This window comes from Cupressus sempervirens, chromosome 5, assembly GCF_028749045.1.
Source record: "Cupressus sempervirens isolate cs-2001-9-10 chromosome 5, ASM2874904v1, whole genome shotgun sequence".
NCBI lineage: Eukaryota > Viridiplantae > Streptophyta > Pinopsida > Cupressales > Cupressaceae > Cupressus > Cupressus sempervirens.
In genome coordinates, this window is record NC_143122.1 from 117,526,330 (window position 1) to 117,536,806 (window position 10,477).

Below are 10,477 nucleotides of genomic sequence, written 5' to 3' on the forward strand. Positions count from 1 at the left end.
TCTAAATTAAAGGGAGTTAATGGATTTAATTTGAGTAAAGTAAGGACTTAACTGATTCAATTTGTGTAGAAAAAGGAGATAACTAATTTAAATCATTTTTTATCAATAGTGAACTGAAAATTTCCCTTTTTGAACTGAAGAGAGATTTTTTTGAGATAATTAATTTAATAAAATGAGATATGCTCTCATAATTATTATTTTTATTTAATTAAATAATCTTTAATTAATTAGAGACACTTTTCTTATTTAATTAAATAACTTCATTTAATTAATTAGGAATGGCTTCTCATTTAATTAAATAACTTTGTTTAATTAAGTTGAAGTAAGTACTCTATTTAATTAAATAATTTCGTTTAATTATTTCAAAATTCTTTTCGAAACTAGTCAACTCAAGTCAACCGTGGTTAAATCTGGTCAACTTTTGGTCAAGCTTTATCTTTGCGTATATGAATATGAGCAAATGTGAGTATGAATTCTAACAACAATTTGATGCAAATTCTCATTCAACCTTTCAAAATGAAGAGATGAGGGTCTCTTAAAAAGACTTTCTTGGAATTCATCAACGGTTAAGATCGATTTCAATCAACTGTCAGGATTAAAGGTGAAGTTTAGTAGTAAAAGGAGATTTCCAAATTAAAAAGAGTTAATGGATTTAATTTGAGTAAAATAAGGAGTTAACTAATTCAATTTGAGTAGAAAAAGAAGTTAACTAATTTAACTCATTTTTGATCAATAATGAACTGAAAATTTCCTTTTTTGAACTGATGAGAGATTTTGTTGAGATATTTAATTTAATAAAATGAGATATGCTCTCATAATTACTTTTTCTATTTAATTAAATAATCTTTAATTAATTAGAGACACTTTTCTTATTTAATTAAATAACTTCAATTAATTAATTAGGAATGTCTTCTCATTTAATTAAATAACTTTGTTTAATTAATTAGAAGTAAGTACTCCATTTAACTAAATAACTTCATTTAATTATTTTAAAATTCTTTTCGAACTAGTCAACTCAAGTCAACCGTGGTTAAATCTAGTCAACTTTTAGTCAAACTTGATCTTTGCGTATGTGAATATGACCAAATGTGAGTATGAATTCCAGCAACAATTCGATGCAAATTATCATTCAACCTTTCAAAATGAAGAGATGAGGGTCTCTTAAATAAAGTTTTCTAGAATTCATCAATGGTTTAGATCAATTTCAATCAACGGTCAGGATTAAAGGTAAAATTTAGTCATAAAGGGAGATTTCCAAATTAAATAGAGTTAACAGATTTAATTTGAGTAAAATAAAGAGTTAACTGATTCAAATTGATTAAAAAAATGAGTTTACTAATTTAACTCATTTTTTATCAATAGTGAATTGAAAATTTCTCTTTTTGAACTGAAGAGAGATTTTGTTGAGATATTTAATTTAATAAAATGAGACATGCTCTGATAATTACTTTTTCTCTTTAATTAAATAACTTTTAATTAATGAGAGATACTTTTCTTATTTAATTAAATAACTTCATTTAATTAATTAGGAATGGCTTCTCATTTAATTAAATAACTTTGTTTAATTAATTAGAAGTAAGTTCTCCATTTAATTAAATAATTTTATTTAATTATTTCAAATTTTTTTTCAAAACTAGTCAATTCAAGTCAATCGTAGTGAAATCTGGTCAATTTTTTGTCAAACTTGATCTTTGCGTATGTCAATATGAGCAAATGTGAGTATGAATTCCAGCAACAATTCGATGCAAATTTTCATTCAACCTTTCAAAATGAAGAGATGAGGGTCTCTTAAATAGACTTTCTTGGAATTCATTAACGATTGATATCTATTTCAATCAACGGTTAGGATTAATGGTGATGTTAATTCATAAAGGGAGATTTCCAAATTAAAGAGAGTTAATGGATTTAATTTGTGTAAAATAAGAAGTTAACTGATTCAATTTGAGTAGAGAAAGGAGTTAACTGATTTAACTCATTTTTGATCAATAGTGAACTAAAAATTTTCCTTTGTGAACTAAAGAGAGATTTTGTTGAGATATTTAATTTAATAAAATGAGATATGCTCTCATAATTACTTTTTCTATTTAATTAAATAATCTTTAATTAATTAGAGACACTTTTCTTATTTAATTAAATAAATTTATTAAACGAAATAGGAATGGCTTCTCACTTAATTAAATAACTTTATTTAATTAATTAGAAGTAAGTACTCCATTTAATTAAATATTTTCATTTAATTAATTTAAAATTCTTTTCGAAACTAGTCAACTCAAGGCAACCGTGGTAAAATCTAGTGAACTTTTGGTCAAACTTTATCTTTGCGTATGTGAATTAGAGCAAATGTGAGTATGAATTCCAGCAACAATTCGATACAAATTTTCATTCAACCTTTCAAATTGAAGAGATGAGGGTCTCTTAAATAGACTTTCCTAGAATTCATTAACGGTTGAGATCGATTTCAATCAACGGTCAGGATTAAAGGTGAAGTTCAGTCATAAAGGGAGATTTCCAAATTAAAGGGAGCTAACAGATTTAATTTGAGTAAAATAAGGAGTTAAATGATTCAATTTCATTAGAAAATGGAGTTAACTCATTTAACTCATTTTTTATCAATAAGTAATTGAGAATTTTCCTTTTTGAACTGAAGAGAGATTTTGTGCAGATATTTAATTTAATAAAATGAGATATGCTCTCATAATTACTTTTTGTATTTAATTAAATAATCTTTAATTAATTAGAAACACTTTTCTTATTCAATTAAATAACTTCATTTAATTAATTAGGAATGGCTTCTCATTTAATTAAATAACTTTGTTTAATTAATTAGAAGTAAGTACTATATTTAATTAAATAATTCCATTTAATTATTTCAAAATTCTTTTCGAAACTAGTCACTTCAAGTCAATCATGGTTAAATCTGCTCAACTTTTGGTCAAACTTGATCTTTGCGTATGTGAATATGAGAAAAATGTGAGTATGAATTCCAGCAACAATTTGAAAAAAATTCTCATTCAACTTTTCAAAATGAAGAGATGCGGGTCTCTTAAATAGACTTTCTTAGAATTCATCAACAGTTGAGATCTATTTCAATCAACGGTCTGGATTAAAACTAAAGTTCAATCATAAAAGGAGATTTCCAAATTAAAGGGAGTTAATGGATTTAATTTGAGTAAAATAAAGACTTAACTGGTTCACTTTGAGTAGAAAAAGGAGTTAAATGATTTAAATCATTTTTTATCAATAGTGAATTGGAAATTTCCCTTTTTGAACTGAAGAGAGATTTTGTTGAGATATTTAATTTAATAAAATTAGATATGCTCTCATAATTACTTTTTCTATTTAATTAAATAATCTTTAATTAATTAGAGACACTTTTCTTATTTAATTAAATAACTTCATTTAATTAATTAGAAATGGCTTCTCATTTAATTAAATAACTTTGTTTAATTAATTAGAAGTAAGTACTCCATTTAATTAAATAATTTCGTTTAATTATTTCAAAAAATAATTTGAAACTAGACAACTCAAGTCAACCGTGGTTAAATCTGGTCAACTTTTGGTCAAACTTGATCTTTGCGTATGTGAATATGACCAAATGTGAGAATGAATTTCAGCAACAATTCGATGCAAATTTTTATTCAACCTTTCAAAATGAAGAGATGATGGTCTCTTAAATAGACTTTTCTGGAATTCATCAACGGTTGAGATCGATTTCAATCAATGGTCACAATTAAAGGTGAAGTTCAGTCATAAAGGGAGATTTCAAAATTAAAGAGAGTTAACAGATTTAATTTGAGTAAAATAAGGAGTTAACTGATTCAATTTGAGTAGAAAAAGGAGTTAACTGATTTAACTCATTTTTGATCAATAGTGAACTAGAAATTTTTCTTTTTGAATTAAAGAGAGATTTTGTTGAGATATTTAATTTAATAAAATGAGATATGCTCTCATTATTACTTTTTCTATTTAATTAAAAAATCTTTAATTAATTAGAGACACTTTTCTTATTTAATTAAATAAGTTCATTTAATTAATTAGGAATGGCTCCTCATTTAATCAAATAACTTTGTTTAATTAATTAGAAGTAAGTGCTCCATTTAATTAAATAATTTCATTTAATTATTTCAAAAAAAAATTTGAAACTAGTCAACTCAAGTCAATCGTGGTGAAATCTGGTCAGCTTTTGGTCAAACTTGATCTTTGTGTATGTGAATATGAGCAAATGTGAGTGTGAATTCCAACAACAATTCGGTGCAAATTCTCATTCAACCTTTAAAAAAGAAGAGATGAGGGTCTTTTAAATAGACTTTCCCAGAATTCATCAACAATTGAGATTGAATTTAATCAATGGTTAGCATTAAAGGTGAAGTTCAGACATAAAGAGAGATTTTCAAATTAAAGGGAGTTAACAGATTTAATTTGAGTAAAATAAGAAGTTAATTGATTCAATTTGAGTAAAAAAAAGAGTTAACTGATTTAACTCATTTTTTATCAATAGTGAACTGGAAATTTTACTTTTTGAACTGAAGAGAGATTTTGTTGAGATATTTAATTTAATAAAATGAGATATGCTCTCATAATTACTTTTTCTATTTAATTAAATAATCTTTAATTAATTAGAGACACTTTTCTTATTTAATTAAATAATTTTATTTAATTAATTAAGAATGACTTCTCATTTAATTAAATAACTTTTTTTAATTAATTAGAAGTAAGTACTCTATTTAATTAAATAATTTCATTTAATTATTTCAAAATTCTTTTCAAAACTAGTCAACTCAAGTCAACCGTGGTTAAATTTGGTCACCTTTTGGTCAAACTTGATCTTTGCGTATGTGAATATGAGGAAATGTGAGTGTGAATTCCGGCAACAATTCGATGCAAATTTTCATTCAACCTTTCAAAAAGAAGAGATGAAGGTCTCTTAAATATACTTTCCTAGAATTCATCAACAATTGAGATCGAATTTAATCAATTGTCAGGATTAAACATGAAGTTCAGCCATAAAGGGAGATTTCCAAATTAAAGGGAGTTAACAGATTTAATTTGAGTAAAATAAGGAGTTAACTGATTCAATTTGAGTAAAAAAATGAGTTAACTGATTTAACTCATTTTTTATCAATAGTGAACTGGAAATTTCACTTTTTAAACTGAAGAGAGATTTTGTTGAGATATTTAATTTAATAAAATGAGATATGCTCTCATAATTACTTTTTCTATTTAATTAAATAATCTTTAATTAATTAGAGACACTTTTCTTGTATAATTAAATACCTTCCTTTAATTAATTAGGAATGGCTTCTCATTTAATTAAATAACTTTGTTTAATTAATTAGAAGTAAGTACTTCATTTAATTAAATAATTTCGTTTAATTATTTCAAAAAAAAATTTGAAACTAGTCAACTCAAGTCAACCGTGGTTAAATCTGGTCAACTTTTGGTCAAACTTGATCTTTGCGTATGTGAATATGACCAAATGTGAGTATGAACTTCAGCAACAATTTGATGCAAATTTTCATTCAACCTTTCAAAATGAAGAGATGATGGTCTCTTAAATAGACTTTTGTGAAATTCATCAATGGTTGAGATCGATTTCAATCAACGGTCACGATTAAAGGTGAAGTTCAGTCATAAAGGGAGATTTCCAAATTAAAGGGAGTTAACAGATTTAATTTGAGTAAAATAAAGAGTCAACTGATTCAATTTGAGTAGAAAAAGGAGTTAACTGATTTAACTCATTTTTTATCAATAGTGAACTAGAAATTTTTCTTTTTGAATTAAAGAGAGATTTTGTTGAGATATTTAATTTAATAAAATGAGATATGCTCTCATTATAAATAACTTCATTTAATTAAATAATCTTTAATTAATTAGAGACACTTTTCTTATTTAATTAAATAACTTCATTTAATTAATTAGGAATGGCTTCTCATTTAATCAAATAACTTTGTTTAATTAATTAGAAGTAAGTGCTCCATTTAATTAAATAATTTCATTTAATTATCTCAAAAAAAATTTCGAAACTAGTCAACTCAAGTCAACTGTGGTTAAATCTAGTCAGCTTTTGGTCAAACTTGATCTTTGCGTATGTGAATATGAGCAAATGTGAGTATGAATTCCAACAAGAATTCGGTGCAAATTCTCATTCAACCTTTAAAAAAGAAGAGATGAGGGTCTTTTAAATAGACTTTTCTGGAATTCATCAACAATTGAGATTGAATTTAATCAATGGTTAGCATTAAAGGTGAAGTTCAGTCATAAAGAGAGATTTCCAAATTAAAGGGAGTTAACAGATTTAATTTGAGTAAAATAAAGAGTTAATTGATTCAATTTGAGTAGAAAAAGGAGTTAACTGATTTAACTCATTTTTTATCAATAGTGAACTGGAAATTTCACTTTTTGAACTGAAGAGAGATTTTGTTGAGATATTTAATTTAATAAAATGAGATATGCTCTCATAATTACTTTTTCTATTTAATTAAATAATCTTTAATTAATTAGAGACACTTTTCTTATTTAATTAAATAATTTTATTTAATTAATTAAGAATGGCTTCTCATTTAATTAAATAACTTTGTTTAATTAATTAGAAGTAAGTACTCTATTTAATTAAATAATTTTATTTAATTATTTAAAAATTCTTTTCAAAACTAGTCAACTCAAGTCAACTGTGGTTAAATTTGGTCACCTTTTGGTCAAACTTGATCTTTGCGTATGTGAATATGAGCAAATGTGAGTGTTAATTCTAGCAACAATTCGATGCAAATTCTCATTCAACCTTTCAAAAAGAAGAGATGAAGGTCTCTTAAATATACTTTCCTAGAATTCATCAACAATTGAGATCGAATTTAATCAATTGTCAGGATTAAAGGAGAAGTTCAGCCATAAAGGGAGATTTTCAAATTAAAGGGAGTTAACAGATTTAATTTGAGTAAAATAAGGACTTAACTGATTCAATTTGAGTAAAAAAATGAGTTAACTGATTTAACTCATTTTTTATCAATAGTGAACTGAAAATTTCACTTTTTAAACTGAAGAGAGATTTTGTTGAGATATTTAATTTAATAAAATGAGATATGCTCTCATAATTACTTTTTCTATTTAATTAAATAATCTTTAATTAATTAGAGACACTTTTCTTGTATAATTAAATACCTTCTTTTAATTAATTAGGAATGGCTTCTCATTTAATTAAATAACGTTGTTTAATTAATTAGAAGTAAGTACTCCATTTAATTAAATAATTTTGTCTAATTATTTCAAATTATTTTTCGAAAATTGTCAGCTTAAGTCAACCGTGATTAAATCTGGTCAACTTTTGGTCAAACTTGATATTTGCGTATGTGAATACGAGCAAATGTGAATATGAATTTCAGCAACAATTCGATGCAAATTCTTATTCAACCTTTCAAAATGAAGAGATGAGGGTCTCTTAAATAGACTTTGCTAGAATTCATCAACGGTTGAGATCGATTTCAATCAGCGGTCAGGATTAAAGGTGAAGTTCAGTCATAAAGGGAGATTTTCAAATTAAAGGGAGTTAACAAATTTAATTTGAGTAAAATAAGTAGTTAACTAATTCAATTTGAGTAGAAAAAGGAGTTAACTGATTTAACTCATTTTTGATCAATAGTGAACTGGAAATTTTTCTTTATGAACTGAAGAGAGATTTTGTTGAGATATTTAATTTAATAAAGTGAGATATGCTCTCATAATTACTTTTTCTATTTAATTAAATAATCTTTAATTAATTAGAGACACTTTTCTTATTTAATTAAATAACTTCATTTAATTAATTAGGAATAGCTTCTCATTTAATTAAATAACTTTGTTTAATTAATTAGAAGTAAGTACTCCATTTAATTAAATAATTTCATTTAATTATTTCAAAATTCTTTTCGGAACTAGTCAACTCAAGTCAACTGTGGTTAAATCTGGTCAACTTTTGGTCAAACTTGATCTTTGCGTATGTGAATATGAGTAAATGTGAGTATGAATTCTAGCAACAATTCAATACAAATTCTCATTCAACCTTTTAAAATGAAGAGATGAGGGGCTCTTAAATAGACTTTTCTAGAATTCATCAACGGTTGAAATCGATTTCAATCAACGGTCAGGGTTAAAGATGAAGTTCAGTCATAAAGGGAGATTTTCAAATTAAAGGGAGTTAATAGATTTAATTTGAGTAAAATAAGGAGTTAACTGATTGAATTTGAGTAGAAAAAGGAGTTAACTGATTTAACTCATTTTTGATCAATAGTGAACTGGAAATTTCCCTTTTTGAACTGAAGAGAGATTTTGTTGAGATATTTAATTTAATAAAATGAGATATGGTGTCATAATTACTTTTTCTATTTAATTAAATAATCTTTAATTAATAAGAGACACTTTTCTTATTTAATTAAATAAGTTCATTTAATTAATTAGGAATGGCTTCGTATTTAATTAAATAACTTTGTTTAATTAATTAGAAGTAAGTACTCCATTTAATTAAATAATTTTGTCTAATTATTTTAAAATTTTTTTCGAAACTAGTCAACTCAAGTCAACCGTGGTTAAATCTGGTCATCTTTTTGTAATGCCCCGCCAAGGGATCCATAGAATTAACCTAGAATTTCACTAAGTTTAGTAGCATTTTTTTTTCATAGAAGTAAACATCACATATAACTTATGCACAATAACGGAAGCAATAGTAATGTTCATCTGAAAGTAAACATAACATAAACAACAGATTACATTCTTTTAGATCCCTTAACGTTGAATTACATACATGAATCCATCTAGTACAACATCCACATGAAATAATAATGATAAGTCCAATGTTTATACATTACATTTCAAATACTCAATCATCCACTGTACATGTCAAAGGGTATTGCAAGCTCAAAAGAATATACATACATAGAATAAGGTACGTCATCCTTTTCTAATCCATGATACATCAAAGTAGAGATAGTCACATGATACACATGATAGAGAACATATACATCCATCATAAAGATCAAACATAATAAACTAAGTGCATGGTTCCTCCCAACCGTCAATAACATCATTAGACCATCGTGGATCCTAGCCATCCCTCCGTGCGTAACATTCCAAATCACCGAAGAGATCATCGGTATTACATAGTAGGAATGTCACTCCTAATAAATACATCATATGTAGAAAGTAATCTAACATGAAAATATAAGCATAAGATAACATCATCTAACATATGCAAATCACCAATGAAAAATGATACATATCCACCATCATGAAGGATGCATCAACCACGATGTCTCAATAAATCTCAAAATGATAAGAGTGGAAAATACACTACCACCCGACCGTGTGGTACCTAAGTGATCCACTCCCACCATGCTAAGGAGATAATCTCAAGTCCCAAGAAAGCTATCAAAATCACATAGTACATATCTCTATAAGTCCAAGAATCCTAAAAGTATACTAACTCAAAGGTTCCAAACACAAAATTTGACATCTAATCTCCAGAGGCACACAATGACATGTAGGAACCTCCTATGCAAGTGAGAAAGTGTCATCACAATTATCACGTACAAGTTACCCTGGCAGTTAGCTAAACTCCACGGGTCCATACTGATTTAATTCGGTCACTAGTATCCTCTCATACTGACGAGACATACTATGGAATGCAAGGTCGCAACCATGCATTTCACTACTCCCATCCTAGCCTGTACAAGTGCTCAAGGCATGGGCGAGAACAAAACACTTATCTTTTTAGGTTCATTCAGTAAGTATTAAGTGTGAATGTTATCACTTATTAATCCAACTTACAATGAGTTACCCTGGCAGCCTCTTAGGGCCCCGGCCCCCATTGCAAGCCGCTTTCTGTCACTACATGTAGATATCCTACCCTAATGCTTATGGACTCATAAATCTCAAAATCATAAAAGATAATCCATAAAATTATCAAATATGCATAAAAGCATCAATTCTCCATGAGCAACATCCATAGAAAATCATGAACACAACAGCTCTCTATTGGCAACTAAAGTATCATTGATAATCAAATATCCAATGGTTCTCAATAACCAAAATATATATCTCAATCATATTGATCGAAGACTCCAAAAATAGTTGAGTCAAACATGTCACATCATGACATCATCAAAATAAATCCACATAACAGTCCCATCATGGTGACTAGAAAATAACCAAGGATAACTGATCGATGACCAAAATAATGGTTAAGTCAAGTGTCTCATACATAAGAATCTCAACTATAACAATAAGTAATCACAACCAATACATAGAGCATTCCATCACATAACCATGGTCAGGTTTAAAAAGATTGAGATTAAAACATCATCATGTCACCACAATCACATAACCCCCAAGCCTCTGGTAGACGTCCTATACTGGTCAACACTAGTCAACCCAAAATCCAAAACAATAGCATAAAGAATACATAATTTAGACACATGTTTTGGTTTCACGACTTGAGTTTAAATGTAGAGAT